The 24,367-nt window shown below is 48.4% G+C and overlaps 1 pseudogene; it reads right to left on the bottom strand.

The window, feature by feature from the left end:
* The window catches only part of LOC141197779 (translation factor GUF1, mitochondrial-like), a 183,989-nt pseudogene that overhangs the window by 33,840 nt on the left and 125,782 nt on the right, over window positions 1-24,367 (bottom strand).

Below are 24,367 nucleotides of genomic sequence, written 5' to 3'. Positions count from 1 at the left end.
CTTCAGGGTCCTCGTCAGGGAGATCTAGAGTGATTACCAAGAACCATTTCAAAAAGCTTGAACTTGGAAATGTAGCAGAAGGTACAAGAAAGCTGAGGAACTACCGAGGACCAGCTGACGGTACTGGAACCCGGATGGGTAGCAGAAGGTACAAGAGCCAATGGAACTACCGAAGACCAGCTGACGGTACTGGAACTCGGTTACTAAACAGGAGGTACCTGTGCCAGAAAGCACTACCAAGGACCAGCAGACGTTGGTGGAACTTGGATACCGAGAAGGAGGCACCTAATCCAAAGGCACTGCCGAGAACCAGCTGACGGTACTGGAACCCGGATGGGTAGCAGAAGGTACCCATGTAAAAAAAAGTTCAAGGCCGCGAGCCGGCCGCAGTTACCAAAACCCACAGTCCTACAGGGGGTGCTTGTCCTATTGGCACTATGGAACCAGCCTTCATTGCCAGATCCCGCAGCCCACATAGGAGTCACCTAAACTGCAGGCACCATAGAGTCGGCTAACCCGACCGCAACACGACAGGACAACGCATTGGAGGCAAAATGACGTTGACACTACCCGGAAACAGCTGGCGTGCTGGAACCAGGCTGGGCAGGAGGGAGTACCCGTGCCAAAGTCACTGCCGAGAACCAGCTGACGGTACTGGAACCCGGATGGGTAGTAGAAGGTACAAGAGCAAATGGAACTACCGAGGACCAGCTGACGGTACTGGAACCCGGATGGGTAGCAGAAGGTACAAGAGCCAATGGAACTGCCGAAGACCAGCTGACGGTACTGGAACTCGGTTACTAAGCAGGAGGTACCTGTGCCAGAAAGCACTACCAAGGACCAGCAGACGTTGGTGGAACTTGGATACCGAGAAGGAGGCACCTAATCCAAAGGCACTGCCGAGAACCAGCTGACGGTACTGGAACCCGGATGGGTAGCAGAAGGTACCCATGTAAAAAAAAGTTCAAGGCCGCAAGCCGGCCGCAGTTACCAAAACCCACAGTCCTACAGGGGGTGCTTGTCCTATTGGCACTATGGAACCAGCCTTCATTGCCAGATCCCGCAGCCCACATAGGAGTCACCTAAACTGCAGGCACCATAGAGTCGGCTAACCCGACCGCAACACGACAGGACAACGCATTGGAGGCAAAGTGACGTTGACACTACCCGGAAACAGCTGGCGTGCTGGAAACAGGCTGGGCAGGAGGGAGTACCCGTGCCAAAGTCACTGCCGAGAACCAGCTGACGGTACTGGAACCCGGATGGGTAGTAGAAGGTACAAGAGCAAATGGAACTACCGAGAACCAGCTGGCGGTGCTGGAACCCAGGGTAAATACTAAAAACAGAGTGGAGCCAGAGGTGTAATTGGAGCAAGTTTTAAATCCGTAGTACAGTGGATGTGGACAAAGCAGGAGAATTTGCCGGACACACAGCTGGGGATCAGCTGACGTTACTGAACCCCAATAACACTGGAGCAAGCGTTGACTGTGCAGACGGCACTTCTGAGCAGCAACTAGCGGTATTGGAGCCCAGGGTAAATACTAAAAACAGAGGAGCCAGAGGTGTATTTGGAGGAGGTTTTAAATCTGTAGTACAGTGGATGTGGACAAAGCAGTAGAATTTGCCGGACACACAGCTGGGGATCAGCTGACGTTACTGAACCCCAATAACACTGGAGCAAGCGTTGACTGTGCAGACGGCACTTCTGAGCAGCAACTAGCGGTATTGGAGCCCAGGGTAAATACTAAAAACAGAGGAGCCAGAGGTGTATTTGGAGGAGGTTTTAAATCCGTAGTACAGTGGATGTGGACAAAGCAGGAGAATTTGCCGGACACACAGCTGGGGATCAGCTGACGTTACTGAACCCCAATAACACGGCAGCAAGTGTTGACTGTGCAGACGGCACTTCCGAGCGCCAACTGGTGGTGTTGGAGCTCAGGGATAATACTGAAAACAGAGGAGCCAGAGGTGTAATTGGAGCAACTTTAAAATCTGTAGTAGTGAGAATGTGGACAGAGCAGGAGAAATTGCCGTCCGCACAGCAGGGGAACAGCTGACGTTACTGAACCCCAATAACACGGCAGCAAGTGTTGACTGTGCAGACGGCACTTCCGAGCGCCAACTGGCGGTGTTGGAGCTCAGGGATAATACTGAAAACAGAGGAGCCAGAGGTGTAATTGGAGCAACTTTAAAATCTGTAGTAGTGAGAATTTGGACAGAGCAGGAGAAATTGCCGTCCGCACAGCAGGGGAACAGCTGACGTTACTGAACCCCAATAACACGGCAGCAAGTGCTGACTGTGCAGACGGCACTTCCGAGCGCCAACTGGCGGTGTTGGAGCTCAGGGATAATACTGAAAACAGAGGAGCCAGAGGTGTAATTGGAGCAACTTTAAAATCTGTAGTAGTGAGAATGTGGACAGAGCAGGAGAAATTGCCGTCCGCACAGCAGGGGAACAGCTGACGTTACTGAACCCCAATAACACGGCAGCAAGTGTTGACTGTGCAGACGGCACTTCCGAGCGCCAACTGGCGGTGTTGGAGCTCAGGGATAATACTGAAAACAGAGGAGTCAGAGGTGTAATTGGAGCAACTTTAAAATCTGTAGTAGTGAGAATGTGGACAGAGCAGGAGAAATTGCCGTCCGCACAGCAGGGGAACAGCTGACGTTACTGAACCCCAATAACACGGCAGCAAGTGTTGACTGTGCAGACGGCACTTCCAAGCGCCAACTGGCGGTGTTGGAGCTCAGGGATTACAGTTCAGGTGGTAGAAACATGAACACAACAGGAGACCTGGATACTGTTGCCAACCAATTATTTATTCTGGAAGAGGACTGGCAAATTCATGAGAGATCCAGGCCTTGTTCATTTTGAGAAAAGTAAGCCAGTCAACGTTATCGGAGGATAGTCGCATGCGACGGTCTGTTAGTACACCACCTGCGGCACTAAAGACGCGTTCCGATAATACACTAGCAGCAGGGCAAGCTAGCACCTCCAATGCATACTGACTAAGCTCTGGCCATGTATCCAGCTTACAGACCCAAAACTTGAAGGGAGAAGAGCCGTCTGGGAGTATACTAAGAGGGCAAGACATGTAGTCTGTCACCATCTGACGGAAACGTTGCCTCCTGCTGACTGGAGCCGTCTGTGATGGTGTAGACATTTGTGGCGGCGGGGACACAAAACTTTGCCACATTTCGGCCATACTGGTCTTGCCTTGTGCTGAGGCGCTGCTTCTGCTCCCTCTTTGTGCAGAGCTTCCTCCACTGCCTCGACGCACTGAGCTGCTTTGTAAAGCACTAGCAGCACTGCTCTCGGTTGGAATGGAGAACATGATGGAATGCACCAGTGCGTCTTGGTACTCCCGCATTTTACGCTCCCGGATCAACGGTGTTATGAGGCTTTGTAAGTTGTCCCGGTAGCGAGGATCTAGGAGGGTGGACACCCAATAATCAGCCGTGTTGAGAATGTGGGCGATGCGGCGGTCGTTTCTCAGGCACTGCAGCATGAAATCAACCATGTGCTGCAGACTGGCAACTGGCCAAGAAACGCTGTCCCCTGCTTGAGGCGTGATCTCTGCCTGCTCTGCATCACCCCACCCTCGCTCTAGATCAGGGGTCTCAAACACGCGGCCCGCGGGCCGCATGCGGCCCCTGAGGCTGCTTTATGCGGCCCGCAGGCACAGACCCCTTGATGATCCCGACCAGGTCCAGGAGGAGCCGCCGACAGCAGCGCTGCATTGCCGCACAGAGACTGTCTCCCAGCACTGCATTTCCAATGCCAGCCGCCGGCCAATCAGAGGCCAGCAGCTGATATCTGCGTGTCGGTGCAGCGAGTATGACGTCATTGCCATATGCAGATGTCAGCTGCTGGCCTCTGATTGGCCGACGGCTGACATTGAAAATTCTGTGCTGGGAGACAGTCTCTGTGCGGCAATGCAGCGCTGCTGTCGGCGGCTCCTCCTGGACCAGGTCGGGATCGTCAAGGGGTCGGACTCTGTGGTGCCTGCGGGCCACATCTGCAGGAAGGCCGCCGAGGGAACGGAGGACAGGTGAGAATCATCTTTTTTTTTTTTTTATGTGTGTGTGTGAAGAACAGCACAGGGGGCACATAGCCACAAGAGGGGACCTGGATGGGGCACATAGCCACAGGATGGGGACCTGGATGGGGCACATAGCCACAAGAGGGGACCTGGATGGGGCACATAGCCACAGGATGGGGACCTGGATGGGGCACATAGCCACAAGAGGGGACCTGGATGGGGCACATAGCCACAAGATGGGGACCTGGATGGGGCACATAGCCACAAGATGGGGACCTGGATGGGGCACATAGCCACAGGATGGGGACCTGGATGGGGCACATTAGTACAAGATGGGGACTTGGATGGAGAACATTACTACAAGATGTTTGCCATTATTACTATATGATGCTAATTGTAAGACAATATTACTGAATGTGGCCAATTGGGGGAAACAAAATTGTAAAAATCAAAAAAATAAAAATAAAGCATGAAAAAATATTGTGCACTAAAAATGCTGTTTTATATGTAAACTAAAGTAAACACAAAAAAGTGCACGTTTATTATCGCCACATCCATAACGACCCAAGCCATAAAAAAATAAACACGGAAAAAATGTTCAAAAGGTGTATACAAAAAAAATGGTATCACTAAAAATGTCACATTGAACAAAGAATGCGGCCCCCCAAATTCAAATTTTTTCCATGTGCGGCCCATATACCCAGCCGAGTTTGAGACCCCTGCTCTAGATACTGACTACTAGAGCATTGTGTACCTCCCTCCTCTGGACAGATGTCTTCCTCATCCATTGACTCCTCCTCATCCTCCTCACAAAGTGTCCCCTGCCTAGGCCTTTGTGAGGAACCACGTTGCGCAGACTGTAGAGAAGCAGATGGCATTTGTGACTCCTCATCCTCCACCTCTTCCAAAACCTCGTCCCTTAGTGCTTGCAGTGTTTTTTCAAGCAGGCAGATAAGGGGGATAGTCATGCTGACTAGTGCATCATCTGCACTCGCCATCCGCGTGGAATAATCGAAGGCACGCAAAACGTGGCAAATGTCCTTCATAGAGGCCCACTCAGTGGTGGTGAAGTGTGAATGGCGCGCACTGCGACTTGTTTGCGCCTGCTGCAGCTGGTACTCCATTACTGCTGCCTGCTGCTCACACAACCTCTCCAACATATGTAACGTTGAATTCCACCTGGTGGGTAGGTCACATATGATGCGATGTTCCGGAAGACGTAATCGGCGCTGCAGAGCTGCAATGCGTGATCTTGCATTGCTGGAACGCCGCAAGTGAGCGCACTCTATGCGGACCTTGTGAAGCAGTGCATCAAGATCCGAATAGTCCCTCAAAAAACTCTGCACGACCAAGTTGAGCACATGTGCCAGACATGGGATGTGAGTGAGGTTGCCTAGGCCCAGAGCTGCCACCAGATTTCGGCCATTGTCACACACTACCATGCCTGGCTGGAGATTCGCTGGCACAAACCACACGTCGCTCTGCTGCTTGATGGCATTCCAGAGCTCCTGCGCTGTGTGGCTTCGATTTCCCAAAGAAATTAATTTTAATACGGCCTGTTGACGTTTGGCCACGGCTGTGCTCATATTGGTCACCATAACAGGTAACCGTTCACGGGTCGATGTGGAGGTAGACCGTGACGGCTCCTGCAGCACTGATTCAGAGGAACTGGAGTATGAGGAGGAGTCAATGTGTACAGACTGGATTCCTGCAATCCTTGGAGTTGGCAGAACACGTACAGCGCCACTCTCAAGATCTGTACCCGGCTCCACAACATTTACCCAATGGGCAGTGAGGGAAAGGTATCGTTCCTGTCCATGCTTACTGGTCCACGCATCGGTGGTCAGGTGGACCTTGCTACTGACGGCGTTTTGTAGCGCATGTTTAATTTTTCCCTCCACATGATGTTGCAGGGCAGGGACGGCTTGCCTGCTGAAATAAAATCGGCTGGGCACGTTGTATTGTGGGACTGCCAATGCCATAAAGTTACGGAATGTGTCAGTCTCCACTAGCCTGAATGATAGCATTTCAAGGGCCAGTAGTTTAGCAATGCCAGCATTCAGAGCCTGTGCTCGGGGGTGGTTTGCCGAGTATGGGCGCCTTTTCTCCCATGCCTGTGCTAACGATGGCTGTAGACTGGCCTGGGAGTGTGAGGATGACTGGGAAAGTGGTGCTGTGGGTGGAATTACACTGTGTCTCTGTACAACAGTGCCAGAGATTCTTCCATGGCGATCCTGTGAGGAAGCCGAACCAGCTGTGTGTGAGCTGGAGGAAGAGGCTACAACACGAGCTGAAGAGGTGGTAGGTGGCGCTGTAGGTTGGCCTAGGTCTTCAGTGTGTTTTTGTAACTCCACCACGTCCTTGGTCCGCACATGTTTCCACATATTTGTGGTATTGAGGTTGCTGACACTTTTCCCTCTTTTCACCTTCTGATTACACAGCTTGCATTTGACAAAGCAAATGTCATCTGCAACTGTGTCAAAAAAGGACCAGGCACTGCAAGTCTTGGGAGCGCCCGCTTTGGATTTTGGAAGAGCCAAGCTACTAATGGGTGCCGAAGTGGAGGCTACAGGCAACCAAGTCTGCCCCCTCCCTCTCCCTCCTTTTTGGGCTGTTCGGGGAATCTCTTCCTCAGAGCTGCTCCCACCACCTTCCTGTCCCTCACGCCATGATGGGTCAAGGACCTCATCGTCTACGCCACCCTCTTCAAACAACTGCTTCTCCTGGGTAGTCTCGACAGCACAGTACGCACCAGAAAGTGGCACCTGAGTCTCATCATCAGATGCGTACTGAGGTGTGCTGCTGACCATAGGCACTGGCCCACCCGCCTCTTCAGATTCAGAGAGACAAAACGGTTGCGCATCACTGCATACTACCTCTTCTTCAAATTCTCGAATTCTGCTTGGCTGGCCCCCTCTTTCCAAGCCAAGAGATTCAGAGAACAGAAGTAGAGATGGCTCCTGTCCAGGGCTCTCTGACTGCCTGGGCAATTTGGCAGGTGGTGAAGAGACAGATGGGTGCTCTTCAGTGCTCAGGACCTGAGAGGATCTGGAACTAATTGAAGTCGATGTGTTAGCTGCCATCCATCTGACAACAGCTTCAATTTGGTCCTCGCGCAGCAGTGGGGTACGGCTAGCTCCTACAAAGCTGCGCATAAAGGACTGTTCCCTGGTAAAACTGGGGGATGCTGAGTCACTGGTGCCCGCAGCAGGCACAGAATCCCCACGTCCTCTCCCTGCAGGCACAGAATCCTCACGTCCTCTCCCTGCAGAAACTCCACGCCCACGCCCACGCCCACGACCACATGCCTTACTCCCTGCCTTCTTCATCTTGGTAGACTGATAAAGATAGGCAGAAAAGTACTAAGGGCTTAGTGTGCTTATTCCTGAACAGCTGCTAACAGGTATAAGAAACACTAATTTTATAAAGTGTGGACTAGACTTTAATATGAGCTAATGTGGCCTACACAACTGTAAAGAGGAGTGTTTGGTGAACTTTATTTAGGTTTTTTTTGTCACAAAAAGACACTGGATGTGCCCAAAGATGTAATAACGATAGTATCACAAACTTTTTGTAGCTATTACAATGTAGGAAGGTAACCTACAAGGCAATAGATGAGGCTGCAAAAAATAGGCTAATACTAATCTGGCTGGGGCTGCAGGGCCCAATGCTGCAGAAAGGCTCCTCTAACTACTCCTATATAGTGTGTTTGGAACCAATTTAGCTGAATACGGATGGAACCACCACACTAATAGGAGAAATCAGGAAAAATTATGAATTGGCAAAAAAGGACAATGTATGAGGCAGTGACACACACTGAGTGCACTACAACCAGACGTGGTTGAAGCACACACTACAGGGTGAGCTGCACTCACACACCAGACCTTGCAGACAGCGGTGAACAGTACAGATGCAGAGCACTGTGCACTAGCGCTGCAAGACCAAAAAAATTTCTCTATCTACTCCTATATAGTGTGTTTGGAACCAATTTAGCTGAATACGGATGGAACCACCACACTAATAGGAGATATCAGGAAAAATTATGAATTGGCAAAAAAGGACAATGTATGAGGCAGTGACACACACTGAGTGCACTACAACCAGACGTGGCTGAAGCACACACTACAGGGTGAGCTGCACTCACACACCAGACCTTGCAGACAGCGGTGAACAGTACAGATGCAGAGCACTGTGCACTAGCGCTGCAAGACCAAAAAAATTTCTCTATCTACTCCTATATAGTGTGTTTGGAACCAATTTAGCTGAATACGGATGGAACCACCACACTAATAGGAGATATCAGGAAAAATTATGAATTGGCAAAAAAGGACAATGTATGAGGCAGTGACACACACTGAGTGCACTACAACCAGACGTGGCTGAAGCACACACTACAGCGTGAGCTGCACTCACACACAGAGACCTTGCAGAAAGCGGTGAACAGCACAGAGAACTGTGCACTAGCACTGCAAGGCACAGCGATTTATAAAGTAGCTTGGGTAAAGCAGAATAGACCAAATAGGTAGCTAAAACTGTCCCTCAGAACAACAGCGTCCTATCCCTAACTGAATTCACAGCAGAGTGAGCTCAAAATGGCGGCGGCGGCTTTTATAGTGCATCATGACATCATTTCAGCAGCCAATCACAGCCATGCCATTAGTTAAGATGCCTACATGCCTAACAGGATGTGCCCACACTTCTTAGGATCCTCATTGGCTGAATAAAATGAAAATGGCTCATTGCATTATGGGAACTTCCGATTCCGGTATACGATATTGCAAAAGTATCGGAATTAAGTATCGGAATTCCGATACCGCGAATATCGGCCAATACCCGATATTTCAGTATCGGAATGCTCAACACTAGTCACAGCTTTATTAACTCTTTAACTCATTCCATTAGAAAGGCATTTTATTTCCAAAAATAATTCCTCTTGTTGCAGCATGCCCTGTGTCTCCACACTGGCAAAGTTGGCCAACAAGAGTAACTTTCCAACATGTCCTATCTATTTCAGGCCACGGAGGATCCTGCATACTCGTATGCAGGACTCCGACTCCCACCCATCATCATTAACGCTTGCTCCACTCCGTCCTGGAGTCCTGACAGGAATATGTCCAGTCCAATATCCGTTAAATGAACACCGTCGGGCCATATGAGGCCAGCTTTATCTCCTTCCAGTTCTCGGTGTCTTATCACTACACCACCTCTTTCCTTTAAAAATCTTGCCATCCGAATATTTATTAGCCGCCTTGTCCGTTCGATGGCTGCACTGTCTCGCGCACCTCGCCATACCGCTCTCGGCACAATCTCTGACCATATTATAGTTCGTTTACTAAAAAATGCTCTGAAGCGCTCAGTGTATAGCTTCATTATTGCCATTAGTTCTGCGCTCTTGTAATGACCAAAGTCGTTTCCCCCAGCGTGTATAACTAAGATAACCGGACCTGTTGCTTCTCTCCCTATGTTGATTACCTCCATTAGTACCTGTGGCCAACGCAGGCCTCTAATACCTCTCCAGTTGAAATATGTGTCATGAAACCCCATATTCCTCCCGCCTGGGCGGACTGTCGCCCTTTTTTCTGCCCAGTATATGTACGAGTGGCCTATCACCCACACTGTTGGCTTATCGTCACCTGTAAAAGAAACAAACCACGTTAGGATAACAAGCCCGGTCTTATGTATCTCGCAAAACACGCGGATCGCCATCTGACTATCCTCTGCACTTCCGTTTCTGACAGTCCTGCTCTAGCTGCTTCCGTGGCCACTCCTATGCGGAATGAGTGTGTCCTGTAATCTTTGGGGTGGTTCCCTGCTGATGTTAGACATTTATTAAATATAAATTGGAACTGGTATCTTGATAGTGGCGTTCCATCAATGTGTGATAGGAAGAAATTACTTTGTGGCCTGATGGCTGTATGTGTTTTTACTATTGTTACCGGACACAGTGTACTGTTTGTGGGTTTTAGAAGCACCCAAGTGCCCTTGCCCGCTGGGTCTGTTTTGGATTTGCGTATGCGTAGACGCATTGCATTATTGGCTATGACTACGTCCTGGTGTAATAAGCCTCCACTGGTGGTGATTTTGGATCGAGGGACTAATTCGCTTATGCGTAGCGCCCCGAAAAAGGCGATCACAAATGCAGTAGACAGTAGTGTTGCTTCAAATTGTGAGTGGCATGTTAATGGTGTTAGGGATATGATTTTTGAGAGCAGATTTAGTGACACGGGATGTCTGCACTCCTGACTTGTCTGACCTCTTTTCCACCCTTTTAAGGCTTGACTGATGATGAATCTTTTTGTCACATCTCCCCAATTCAGTAGTTGGAAATGAAATGCTACTCCGGTCCGCCACTGCTGCGCTGACGCCCCTGATATGCCCCTCATCATTAGCTGGTGGAGAAATTCTATGGTTACATCTAGTCTGGCTTGTTCACATTGGTCAACCAGTCTGCCTGCTACTAGTCGTGTCCAGTCTTTCCATGCCTTACCGTATGCTTTCCACGTTGACGGGGCGACTGACGCTCTGATTAATGGCATCAGCTGTTCGCCACTAGATCCCATAGGGAGGGTGGGCAACTGGTGCCCGACGGGTGGGCGTTGGGGAGGAGCTCTCTGAAAACCTGCCAATTGAATTGCGATAAAGCATTAGCAGCAGCGTTAGATCCCCCCCTCCACATTGTGGCTAGCGCGGACCCATACATTGTGTTTTAGGCACAGGAATGCTAGCCGGCGTAGTAGGCCTAGCACTGGGAGAAACAATGATGCCATCTTATTAATGCAGTGCGCTAGGCTGGTGTTATTTGTTATGAAGCGTATATTTTTGTTCGCTAGGTACGTGCCCCATATTTCTTTGGCTACCACTATTGGGAAGAGTTCCAGGAGTGTCTGGTTTTTTGTTAACCCTTGTTCAGACCAATACGGAGGCCATAAGCCTGTGCACCACTGGTTATCTAGTATCGCTTCATATCCGCCCACTTCTGCTGCCCCGGTGAATAATGTTAGTTCAATGTTGGACTGTTCTGCTGACATAAATAACGTGTGACCATTGAATGATTGTAAGAAGGTTTTCCACACCTCTAAGTCCGCCCGAAGCTGCCTGCTGATTCTGATTCTATGACTCGGTTTTAATGCACGTTTTGTTGCAAAGGATAAACGATGAGAAAAAACCCTTCCGACTGGCATCACCTGGCTCGCGAACACGAGGAGGCCTAGTAACACTTGCATCTGTTGTAGTGTTACTTTCCGTACTGTGCAAAATCCCTCGAGGTGTAGTGTTTTTTGTATTTTTTCTGTTGGGAGGTGGGATAACCTTGCTGTGGTGTCGATTTCGATGCCTAAGAACGATAGCTTTGTTGTGGGGCCTATGGTTTTTGTAGGGCATAATGGGACTCTGAACCGTCGAGAGATGTTTGTGAATTCGTTAAGTAATGATTGGCATTGATTTGAGTCTTTGGGTCCGACGAATAGGAAGTCATCTAGGTAATGTGTGACGGACCTATTGCCGGTTTCGTACCTCAACACCCATTCTAGGAAGGAACTGAATAGTTCGATGTAATAACAAGATATTGAACAACCCATTGGGAGGCAAGTGTCGTAGAAGTATTCATTGTCCACTTGGCATCCCAGCAGGTGGTAGCAATCTGGGTGCACCGGTAGTAGGCGAAAGGCGGATTCTATGTCGGATTTAGCGAGCAGCGCTCCGGGCCCCGCATCGCGTACTAACATTACTGCTCTGTCGAACGACGCGTAGGAGACCGAGGCGTCTTCAGACGAAATACCGTCATTTACAGACTCTCCTTTTGGGTAAGATAAATGATGGATAAGCCGGAATGAACCTGGCTCTTTTTTGGGGATTATTCCCAGAGGGGAAACTCTAAGGTTACTGAATGGTGGTGCTGGGAAAGGGCCCGCCACTCTGCCTAGAGCTACTTCTTTTTGTATTTTTTGCCTAAGTATTTCAGGGTGCTCTTTTGCAGATTTAAGGTTATTTGCAAAGGTGGGCGATTTATTAAGTTTGAAAGGGATGAAAAAAAACGTATGTGAAACCAAAACGTAACTGTCCCGCTGCGTCTTTCTTAGGATATTGGTCTAGCCAGGGGCCCATCGCGTTTACGCTCACCGGGGTCCTTGGATTCTGACTGTGGGAGTTTAATTGATCATTTGCTTGCGGGACGAGAACATCTTGCCGCGGGGTAGGCTGCACCGCAGGCTGAGCATTCATGTTTGTATCTGCATAAGGCGTAGAAACGACAGTGTCCCTCATTGTACTGCCAGCAGGCCCCTAGTCTACGTACTACCACTGAATTTTGGCCTGCTGTTGTCTGTTGTCCTGTAGCCGTTGTTGGAAAGGGATGGTGTTTCTGTGACAGCATTAATCGCAACCATACGTCTGTAGCTTTTACCCCCCCAGCCTAGCTGTGGTTGCAGGGCCAACTGCCTCCGGAACTCTTCATCGTAGCGCCACCATGCTGAACCGCCGTGGGCTTTGTACAAGTTATACACCGTATCCTGGTATATGAATAGTTCTGAGCAGCATTCCGGATGCTTTTGGCCCATGATGCAACCCAGCACAGAAAACGCCTGTAACCAGTTACTCATCGTCATTGCAACCTTTTGTCTGTTTCTGTCGAATGGTTTGGCGGCTATCCTTTTCTCTTTGTCTATAGTATGTTGGTCAGCGGTTACAAGTGACCAAATGTCGATGTAGTCATTATTCCATATTTTAATTCTGGTTTCCTCGTCTATGTGTGAGCCCAATGGGCTTATCCCTCAAAAGAATGCGTCCTTGTGTACGCTGGCTAATGGTGGAGTTGTTTTAGTAGAATTATGTATAGCGCCTGGTGGCACGGATAGTTGTTTGACTATGGCCTTAAGGGCCGCTATTAAGTTGGTGTTACTATTTCCCATTTCAGTTATACTTATATTGCACACACCCATTCCTGCGGCTGGAGGAGGGACTCCGATGTGTGGAGGGACTCTGACACCTGTCTCGCTCGGGGTGAGCGGCGTGCCTCTGCTCGTAGACCTGCGTGAAATCGTTGTATTGTGCAGACTGTAAGCTCTGGAGGGTGTCATTGTATCGTTTCTGTCCCCCGGAGGACGGGATCGGTGCAAGCGGCTGTTGGGGCTCGACGATGCGCTCGACATCTCTGATGCAGAGGATGGTGAGCGCCACCTTGAGGACCGCGACCTGTGACCCCTCCTGTGGGATGCCGATCTCCGCTTTGCTTGTGACGACCGCTTCCTTCGCCGGTGACTTGTGTGCGATGGCGTAGATCTGTCGTCGGAGGAACTACAGCGAGTTCGCCTAGAGTGAGTACGCCTGGAGTCTCTGTGTCCCTGAGGGTGTATGGGGGGTTCTGCGCAGTTTACATGTGTCCCGCCGGGACATGTCGGTGCTATTTGTGGCCAGGGCGATGATATAGCAGTGTCAAGCGCGTGCGTCGCTGCGCTATTATAGGGGTATATGGGGGAGGCGAGGATGGTCGCTGAAGTGTTTAGGCTCCGCATCGTGTCCATCAGGGGGGTATTGATACTGTGACTGGGCGCTGGATGGGCTGCGGTGATTACAGGGGCCGCAATGTCCCCTGGATGTGTAGTGTCACGTGTTCTGTTTTGGGAACTTTTTCTTTTATTTTTAATAGGAGTTTTTCTGTGGGGGATTGTTTGGGGGGGAGGCAGAGCACAGCCCCCGGCAGAGGATTCTGCTCTGCCACAGCCCCTGCTGTGTGTTGAGGGGGCGGGGAATGGTTACTAAGTGGCCCACAGCTTCTTCTGTGAGGCTGCGGGGTGGTGTGCCTAAAGCGCTCTGGAGGACGGGAGTGCCTGCTGGACCTCCGCCCTCCAGGGCGCTCCTCGGCAGGATGCGGGACGGGAGTGTTAACGGGGGTGGGGAACAACAGGCTCTATGCTGTCTCCAGCGCCGGCGGCAGGCAGGAGACCTGAATCCCCTCTGAGCCCGCCGCCGACATGGAAGACAGCCCGCATTCGTTTATTAGTGCAGCGGAGCCTTGCGCCCGCTGTGAGTGAGGCGCAGGGTCCACCGCCGCACTAGCTTCAGCTTCCTGCTCCGCCCCGCAGCTTTCTGGACTGGGGTGCGTGACCTGCGGGGTCACGTGGGGCGGACATGCGCCCCGCACATGCGCATCGAGCGCTTCCTGCCCTCCAGCTCCGCCTCCCCCAACATGCCTCTCCGGCCTAGTGGAGTCGCGCGCCCGCTTCCGGACCGCCACGGCTGCCCGCTTCCCCGAGTCAGCGCGCGCCCGCAGCACTACCGCAGCCACCTGCCATCCCGCGCCGGGTTGAGTGGCCCGATGAACACTGTAAAGTTGTGCAGATGCGGCGGTCGGGTGAGGACGGGGATCGGGACCAGGCCGCGGAAGTAATGCAGCCCCCCGTTCCAGATGACCCGACCGCCGTGGAGGGGACCGTTGTATCGTGGGCAATTGGAGTGGGTGAGTAGGCCCAAGTGGTGAGGGGACTGGGACTGGGGAATATGATGTTCCCATAAGGGGTTGAGGGCCAGGGGCAGGGTGATCTGGGGATTTAGAGCTTGGGCCAGGGGGATGAGCGCTGAGCCCCGACATGAGAGCCTGTAACCAGCGTTCACCCCCCTGTGCAAACCCAGCCTGGAGGGCCTCAGCAATCTGACCTGATCCTGAAATCTCCATGAAGTTCGACTCCGGGACCAGCAAAGAAAGGAAGTAACGTGGGATGTCCCGGTGTTTATGTATCCATGGGACGGCTTGTAGCAGCCGTCCCTTTCGCTTCATTGGATCCTTCCGGGGGCTTCAGGATCACTGGTCAGTAAGGGGCAGCGAAGGGGGGGTCACCAATCGCCACGGCCCAGGGAGGGGCCACCACAGTCAGTGACTCCCTCCTTATTTAGTATGGAGTCTACCATTATGTCATCAAGATGGGTTTGTTGTGATCTACCTGCCAGATGAGTAAAAATGGGAGCATTAGTCAACCCAAATGCCATCACAAGGTTTTCATAGTGCCACTCAGGAGTATTTAAGGCTGTCTTCCACTCATCTCCTCAATGTGAATGAGATTATAAGCCCCCCTGAGGTCTAGTTTCATCAAATTGTAGGAGCCAAATGGTTTTCTAAAGAGGTCTGGGATGAGAGGGAGAGGATATGCATCCCAGACCGTAATCTGATTAAACTCGCAAAAATCAAGGCAGGGGCGCAACCCCTAGTTTTTTTTTTTTACAAAGAAAAACCCCACTGCAACGGGAGATGAAGAACGTCTTATATGGCCCTTTGGTAGACTTTCAGTGATCTAGTTTTTCATGGCCTGCCTCTCTGAACCAGAGATATTATATAACCTGCTTTTTTGGCAGCTTGGCCCCAGGAATAATATTACCGACGCAATCATAAGGATGATGGGGAGGAAGTTCTTGACACCCCTGTTCAGAAAACACATTCCTGAAATCAGACCCACCGTGGCTATCCGAGTGACCAAGCAGTGTTCTTGGCAATACTCGCTCCATTTTACCACCTCCCCAGTCTGCCAGTCTACGGCTAAGTGCCCACGATGCAGAAATGCGCCGGATTTTTCCTGAGCGTTTCTGCATCTCCCTGGCAGAAAAAAATGCATGCGGATTTTACATGTGTTTTTCCTGCCAGGGACAAGCGTAAGTGAAGCGTTTTTTCACATGCATTTCCACATGCGGGTTGTCAAGCGCTTTCCAAGCGATTTTAGCATCACTTGGAAAGTGCTTGACAACTTGGTCACACTATATAAATACGTGCAACCAGCATGGATTTATATAGTGTGACCAAGTTAATAGTTGAAGAAAAAAGATTAAGAATGGTAAAAAAAAAAAAAAAAAAAAAAACATTTTACTTACCTTCTGATGGCCCCTGGTCTCTTGTACGGCTCACGGTGGTGTGAAAGGACCTTCCATGACGTCATTTAGTCATGTGACAGGTCACGCGACCTCTGACGAGCCGTACAAGAGACTGGACGCAGCGGAGAAAAGACCGGGGGCCATCAGAAGGTAAGTATAATGTATTTTTTTCTTGTCTTTTTTTTTTTTTTTTTTTACAGGTACCATGGTACCCGGGTCTGGAGGAGAGTCTCGTCTTCTCCAGACCCGGGTACCATCCGCACGTTGAATCGCTTAATATCCGCATGTGCACATGTAGTCATGCGGATATTAAGCCATTCAATGGAGGCGAAAACGTCGCGATTACGCAAAATAATTGGTAGTGCTGCGGATTTTTCCGCACTGATAATGCGCAGCGGAAATTTCCGCAGCATGTGCACAGCACATGCGGATTATCATTGGGGAACATTGCAGACCTTCTACCAAGCGTTTAAGCGTTCCTGCAGTGGAATTGCCGCTGCGGAAACGCTTAAAAGATAAAGTGGGCACACAACCTACCACAGGATTGTGCAGCGTAAACCAAGGTAGTCCAAGGACCACAGGAGAGGGCAAGCCCTCTAGCACATAACAGTCAATAAATTTTGAGTGCAAGGCCCCTACCTGCAGATGTAGCACACGAGCGACAAGAGTAAAATACCCCTAGCTCAAGGGTGCAGAGTCAATGGCGATTATGGGTGTTGAGCCAGAAAATTTATGAGGTTTGAGGTCCTGATCGGACCTAGCGTCGATCAAAATAAACCCCGCCCCACTGTCCAGAAAGGCAGAAATTACCACCATACTTTTGCCAAGATGGATCTTGGACGGTAAAAAAAAAAATTGTGACCTATCCACAGAGGAAATAAGTACACCCCCGAGTTGCCAATTCACCACGCAACTCGGGCGCCTTAGTTTTCCGGTGGGTGTTTAGGAATTTAGGAAAGACACACACACACACACTCCCCCTTTCCACCAAACTACAGTTGGACCAACAGAACAAGTCGCCACACCCAACAGAATGGGTTCCTCAGTTAACTCAAACCTCGGTGCCCTTGACCCCAGGCCCCCTGCAAATTGGAGTGTCTCCTTATGTCTCTAGCAAAGACAGTGGTTAACACACAAACGCCTCTTCAAAACAACCAACACCTCCGACTCCAGAACTAGGCAGCATAAATCTAACACTGGCAATCCAAGATTGCCAGAGGCGAGTATATATAGGAGAGGGGAAAGGCCAACACTGAACAGCTGAGACCATCAATGCTGGAAAGCTCTAGCAGCTCTCAACTGAACAGATTAACCTTTGCACTGCTAGCAGCAACCTTCACGGTTTAATATGATAGTGAAGTGCTTCTAATCAGTGCAGGAGCTCAGACGCCGCAGTCTTCTGGCCCCTCTAGTTACGGTAAACCCGTGGTTCCTGGATTCCAGCGATGTGTCACTTACTGAGCTGCTTGATGCAGTGTTGATAAAATCCCTTTATTAGCTGCAGATGTTCTGCCTATGCACAGGGTACACAGAAAGCTGTCAATCAGTGGTGCGGGTGGGGCTATATATAGAGCTCATGAATGTGGAGGACTACATGGTAGCAGGTTTACTAGTCCTTGAGTGATAAAACTAAAACAAGCAGCCAGTTATTGACACATGGCTGGAATCAGAGTCTCTGTCTTTATATAATCAGAATCTAATAAGAGTATAGATGCAAGTGTACAATAAATCTGGAAGAATAAAGAAGTAATCCATATATCATAAATTATATCTACCCTACAGGTAGCATATGCATTATAATTACATACAACGTCACTAAGGAAAAGTACTTCATTTGCGTCGACCACCAATAATTCACCTTGGCAAGCAGAAAGGGACCTTGAAACTTCGTAGCTAAAATCAACATGACAATACAAAAGTACAAAAACGTTAAAAGGGAAAACATGTTGGACAAATATGGATTGATGGATACAAGGCGCATTCTTAAATAACCATGTATAAATGTGAGGGGAGTCATTTCGTATGTAGATGGACAAAGAATGCTGAGATTTGGAAACACGTTGCTATGTTGCAAAAATGTTTCACTTGAACCTTGTGGATTAATGGACTTTTAAAGATGAAATAATAAAGATGGATTTTATGGAGCTGGAGTTCCTTTTCTTTTTCCTGTGATTTACACACGTGTGGCCACACGATCTCCAGGCTTCAGCACGCCGAGAGCCGCTGTGGGTGAGCTGGTGGTTTTTTTTCTATAGCATTCTTAAATAGGCTGTGCCAAGATCGCAACTTTTTGGCTATTCTGTAGGGGGGTTGACAAGCGGGACCTCCAATGATCAGAAGAACAGATGTCTCACATCCCCTTTTTTAATGGAGTGGTGCCATTGTCTACGGGACTGATGGAGATAGCTGAGCTCTGAATTCGGCCATCTCCGGCAGCCCATTACACTTTGAGTGGAGCAGCAGTGCACACGCTCATCGGCCAATCCATTGGCGTAATATGGCTCCTGCACCTGATTTCCTGTGATTGGGGTCCCAGAGATGGGTCCCCAGCTATTAGCAAGCAATCTGTTCTGTAGAAAAGCGATAAGTTGTAATCTGAGAGCAAACTCTTTCAATTTTAAAATATTGGATAGCTCTTATGGGCGTCTATAGAAAAACCAAAACAGTGTTAGATCTACAGGGTCGGCCATTTATATGGATACACCTAAATTAAATGGGAATGGTTGGTGATATCAACCTGAAACAACGGATACTGGAAGCCTGTGCTAGCATTTCTTCTGCAGTGTTGCTATCAGTGTGTCAAGAGTGGGAGAAGAGGGTTGCATTGACAATCCAACACAATGGGCAGTACTTTGAACACATTTTATAAGTGGTTATAAACTTGTACAAAACTCATGAAAGAATAAAGTTACGTTAAAACCAAGCACACCATTGTTTTTCTTATGAAATTCTCAATAAGTTTGATGTGTCACATGACCCTCTTCCCATTGAAAAAATAAAGTTGGATCCAAAATGGCCGCCATGGTCACCACCCATCTGGAAAAGTTTTCCCCCTCCCATATACCAATGTGCCACAAACAGGAAGATGATATCACCAACCATTCCCATTTAATTTAGGTGTATCCATATAAATGGCCCACCCTGTAAAATAATAAATTATTATTATTATTATTGCAGCTGCTGCATTTTGTATAACTCATTCAGTATCTGAACATCTGCAACAAGAGCACAGAGAAACAAATCAAGAAGAAACGTCACACTCACCGGAGTGTGGATCAGGTTCAGGAGATACTTCTTTCCCTCGTAAGTGTAAAACAGAGACGCAGTCTGGGCCTTCACCGTAATCCGGGCTCCCTCTCCACCTGCAGCTTGTCCAGAACTTGCTTATTGGAGGCGGCTTTTGGAATACACCCTGAGGGAAGGAGCGAGACCCCAGAATCCACACTGTTAGCTCGTGGTGGCCGTGTCCCCCTCCATACTAGTCTGTCAAGGTTAGCTTGTTTCTGTGTTTTATATATGTATTTTATGTGTGTAAACCCTCTTCATGTGTACAGCAGCCTGGAATAAACGCTGCTTAAGAAATAAATAATAGAGTAAGGCCTCATTCAGACCACAGTGATTTCTCTTGTAGGTAAAAAAAAAAAAAAGTCCGATTTTCATCAGCTTTGTTTTGCATCCGAGAAGTTCTAAACTTTGATTTGGATCAAAATCCGACAGGTCAACGTGTTTCGATGAAAAATACGCGATCCGCAGAAATATGTGAACAGCCCTAGACTATAATAGATATGAGTTCTGTGAAAAACAAGGATCGAGCTCGTACGAGATCCAACATTTCATTCTATAAATCTACATAAATAATTAAGTAACGTGCCAAATTGCTTTTTTTTGTGTATGTTTTGCGTGTACGGAGGGAAAGTTCCCAGTGCTAGTGTCTATGGTGCTCCATTAGGCTAGGGCTACCTTGTGACTGTGTGTGGCGCTACTGATTAAGCAATAGCTCCAGTTCAAAGCAATACACTAATTTTAAAAGGAAATCTGTTTGACCTCAGATGTTGGCATGCAGGCCTTTGAAATGTAAATCTAAACCAATGGACACTTTTATATCTTCTACCTGTTGCTGCACTCCTAAGTAATTAGAATTTTGGTTCACATGCAAATGAGGAGTTAAGTCTCTGTCTCCTGAGATTATCTCCCACAGCAAGCATCCGTTCTCTTTAGGCTACGTTCCCATCGCTTTTGATGAGTTTTCGATGTTGCAGATTTTCTACAGCATTCCTGCACCTATTAAGTAAAATAGGTTACTTGTTTTTTCTTTCTTTAATTCTGTAACATCAAAAGCTCACTGAAAGCTCGTGGTGGGAACTTAGCCTCAGTGTCAATCATAGCTCACAGTTTTTTGGGACGTCAGGCACCAGGCAAGGAAAATCAGAAAGTAAGCTATCAATCAAGATAAAGAGGCTGGTGCTGGGCAGGGAAGCAACCTTGGAAGGCTGAGGCTCGGTAAGTGCTCCATTACACCCAGAGCACTCAGAAATGCAGCAACAGATAAAAGATATAGAGGTGTCTATGGATTTAGCTTTCCAAATCCTGCATGGTCATGAATGGGAATTGGAGGGAGGGGTATATCTGATGTATTCCCTTAAATTATTAAATGGCAATTGCAGTTCACATAGTTCCATACTACCTAATCATTAGCGCTACAAAAATGTGCACTTCAAGCGCCAGTAAAAAAGATTCCTTAGAATCTGGTCACTATTAGTGATGATCGAGTGTGTTCTATCAACCCCTCCGGCGAGCACGCTCGGGTGCTCGCTGAGTATTTTGGCATGCTCGGCATTTCTTTTAATGTCGCCGTGCCTGCAAGTGTCACGGCTGTTAGACAGCGTGCTCGCCGAAGGGGTTCATAGAACACGCTCGATCATCACTAGTCACTATACATGAGTATACCATAAAAAACAACATATTATATAGTGAATAACACAGACACTATTCAATACAGCAGGGTTGAGGTGTATTTTGTGGTACAAAATTACAGTATTTTTGAATGACACCATTCACTTTACTGTGCAAGATATAGAAAAAAGGGTAATGAACTCCAAATAAAGTGAAATGGTGCAGAAGAAAAAAAAACAAAAACATTTCACTGCTTTTAAAAAATTCTAAACTTTGTAAACAAATTGTTTGGCTCGTGTTTCAATTTTCTAAGACCGTTTTTAATACTTACCATTTTGGGGTACAACTTTTTGATTGCTCCATCAAATGAATAGTCATAAGTTACTTACCAGTAACGGGATTTTTCAGAGACTATGACAGCACCACGAGAGAGGGGATCCGCCCACCAAGGAGAGGAAACCTACAGGTTTAAAAGGGCGCCACCTCTCTCCCGCCTCAGTTTGGATTACAGAGCACTGAGAGGACCGCCAGGTTAATGAACACAGCAAACAATCACAAAGTTGCCATACCACACGACACCTATTGAGTGTGAGATTATAATTTATAAAAGGGGAGTGCTCCCACAAAGGTGAAGGGAGGGAATGTAAGGGTGCTGTCATGGTCTCCGAAAAATCCCATTACCGGTAAGTAACTTAAGATTTTATCGGTCGACCATGACAGCACCACGAGAGAATTACAGGGATGAAGTAATCTATTGAAGGACCACACCCTGGAACACTCTTCTCCCAAAGGTGAGGTCAGCCGATACTATATAGGTTAGATATGGGTGTGTCTATGGAATGTAGAGCGACAGGACGAGGTAGCAGCCTTACATATGTCTTCTAATCAAGACACCTGTCTTCTCAGCCCAGGAGGTCGCCACAGCCCGGGTGGACTGAGCCTTCAACCCTCCTGGCACTTCCTTGCCGCTAGATGTATATGCTAGAGAAATGGCTACCTTAGGGAGAGAGAGAGTGATTTTTAGACTAGATCCTGCATATCATCCAGAATTTGAGTAAACGGCGAGGCCATAGACAGGGCCTGGATGTCACTAATGCTCCTGGCCGAGGTTAAAGCTATTAACAAAGCGGTCTTCAGGGAGAGGGATTTAAGGGTTGCTGACTCTATTAGCTCAAACGGCGAGCTAGTCAAGGCCTTTAGAACAAAATTTAAATCCCAGGGAACCAAGCTGCTTTTAATAATAGGTCTAGATCTAAAAGCTGCCTTAATGAACCGAGAAATCCAGTAGTTACCAGCTAGATCACAGCTATATAGGGAACCCAAGGCAGAAACCTGAACTTCAAGGATGCTGGTGGACAACCCTAGTTCAAGACCTTTTTGTAAAACACCAAGATTTTTCCTATTGGCGCCTTCCCCTCCCCCATCAACCCCAGGTTTTCTGCTGTGCATCAGGATGGTTACTAGACCTTGGGAAAAACCTTTCCGATTTAGCAGTGTCTTTTCAAGTTCCACACCGTCAAGTGGAGGCCAGTTGCTTGAGGAGATACGGAATCTCTGGAAGAACCCAAGGATCGGAGATGGACATGCTCCTCAGGCATGAGAACCAGGGCCTCCTGGGCCAAAAGGCTGCGATCAGCAGAACCCTGGCCTTGTCCTCCCTGATCTTTCTTATGACCATGAGAAGAAGAGCCAACCAGGGGGGGAGGCATACGCCAGGCTGAAATCCCAACGTATCAGGAGAGCATCCACAGCTAGGAGATTTAGGGAACACAAGATCTTTGTCTTCCGATTTAGTTTTGCGGCAAACAGATCTACCTGACCAGAGGGCCCCCCCCCCATCTTCGGCTATTTGGGTAAAAATTCCTTGATTTAGTTCCCATTCCCCTTGCGTCAGAGGATAGCAGCTTAGGAAATCTGCTCTGGTGTTTTCTTTTTCCCTTATATGGAGGGCCATCAGGGAAAGGAGGTGACTTTCTGTAATCTGGAAGAGATGATCTGTCACTCATCAGCAATCTTGACCATGTGTCCACTGGTGGTTCACATATGCTACCGCAACTAGATTATCCAAGAGGATCTTTACATTCTGGCCCTGAAGGAAAGGTAAGAAATTATTCACCGCCTTGTCTACCACCAGAAGGTCTTTTGCATTGGAGCAGAGACCCTTTTCGATATCTGACCAGGTCCCCTGGGCTCCCCACCCTCTGGGACTCGCATCTGTGGTAATTGTGCTAGTGACCCCAAGTACCCAGGGAACCCCTCGAGATTGGTGGCAGGATGAGCCTAACCTCTATAAAGATTTTACTGACTGGGATGATGAGGACATCTTCCCTTCCAAGTGCCCCTTAAGAGAAACTTCATTATGTAGCAGATCACACTGTAAAACCCTGGAATGGTATTGTGCTCACAGAACCCCTGGGAAGTACGATGTCAGGGTACCCAACAGGTACATTGCACCTGCAAGGGACATGACCGAATTTGCTATGGCTTTCTTCACCTTGCCCCTCATTTATTGTATTTTAGCTTCCGGGAGGTAGCATTCTTGAGATTCGCAATCCCCAAAAACGGCTGAACTGTCGAGTAATCTGGATCGTGTGCTCGCGATTCCGGGCGAAATCCGTGACACAGTGATGACAGGGTGAGATATGGAGTGTGTCAGCCTCATTTTGACTTGTTTTAAGGACATTACATCAAAGTTGGATCAGCCTGTAGTGTGTTTTTCCACTTAAATTTTGGGGGTGACTCCAAATCCAGGCCTCCATTGGTTAATAAATTTGATTTCCATTGATGATTTTGTATGAACATTTGCTAAAGAAGAACTGCGCCCAGCGGAGCCAAGCTGAAGGAAGAGAATGGACTTGATCTGACTTCAGACATTTTTTCAAGTTTCCCCTCAGGAGGGGGCCAGTTCACTTTTCAGATGGGTTAAAATACACTGCTCAAAAAAATAAAGGGAACACTCAAATAACACCTCCTAGATCTGAATGAATTAAATATTCTCATTGAATACTTTGTTCTGTACAAATTTGAATGTGCTGACAACAAAATCACACAAAAATCATCAATGGAAATCAAATTTATTAACCAATGGAGGCCTGGATTTGGAGTCACCCCCAAAATTAAAGTGGAAAAACACACTACAGGCTGATCCAACTTTGATGTAATGTCCTTAAAACAAGTCAAAATGAGGCTCAGTGTTGTGTGTGGCCTCCACGTGCCTGTATCACCTCCCTACAATGCCTGGACATGCTCCTGATGTGGTTGCGGATGGTCTACTGTGGGATCTCCTCCCAGACCTGGACTAAAGCATCCGCCAACTCCTGGACAGTCTGTGGTGCAACGTGATGTTGGTGGATGGAGCGAGACATGATGTCCCAGATGTGCTCAATCGGATTCAGCTCTGGGGAACGGGCGGGCCAGTCCATAGCTTCAAAGCCTTCATCTTGCAGGAACTGCTGACACACTTCAACCACATGAGGTCTGGCATTGTCCTGCATTAGGATGAACGCAGGGCCCACTGCACCAGCATATTGTCTCACAAGGGGCCTGAGGATCTCATCTCGGTACTTAATGGCAGTCAG

Source organism: Phyllobates terribilis, unplaced genomic scaffold, assembly GCF_046119375.1.
Source record: "Phyllobates terribilis strain yellow unplaced genomic scaffold, ASM4611937v1 Scaffold_87__1_contigs__length_6367161, whole genome shotgun sequence".
NCBI lineage: Eukaryota > Metazoa > Chordata > Amphibia > Anura > Dendrobatidae > Phyllobates > Phyllobates terribilis.
This window is presented reverse-complemented; position numbering and strand designations above follow the sequence as displayed.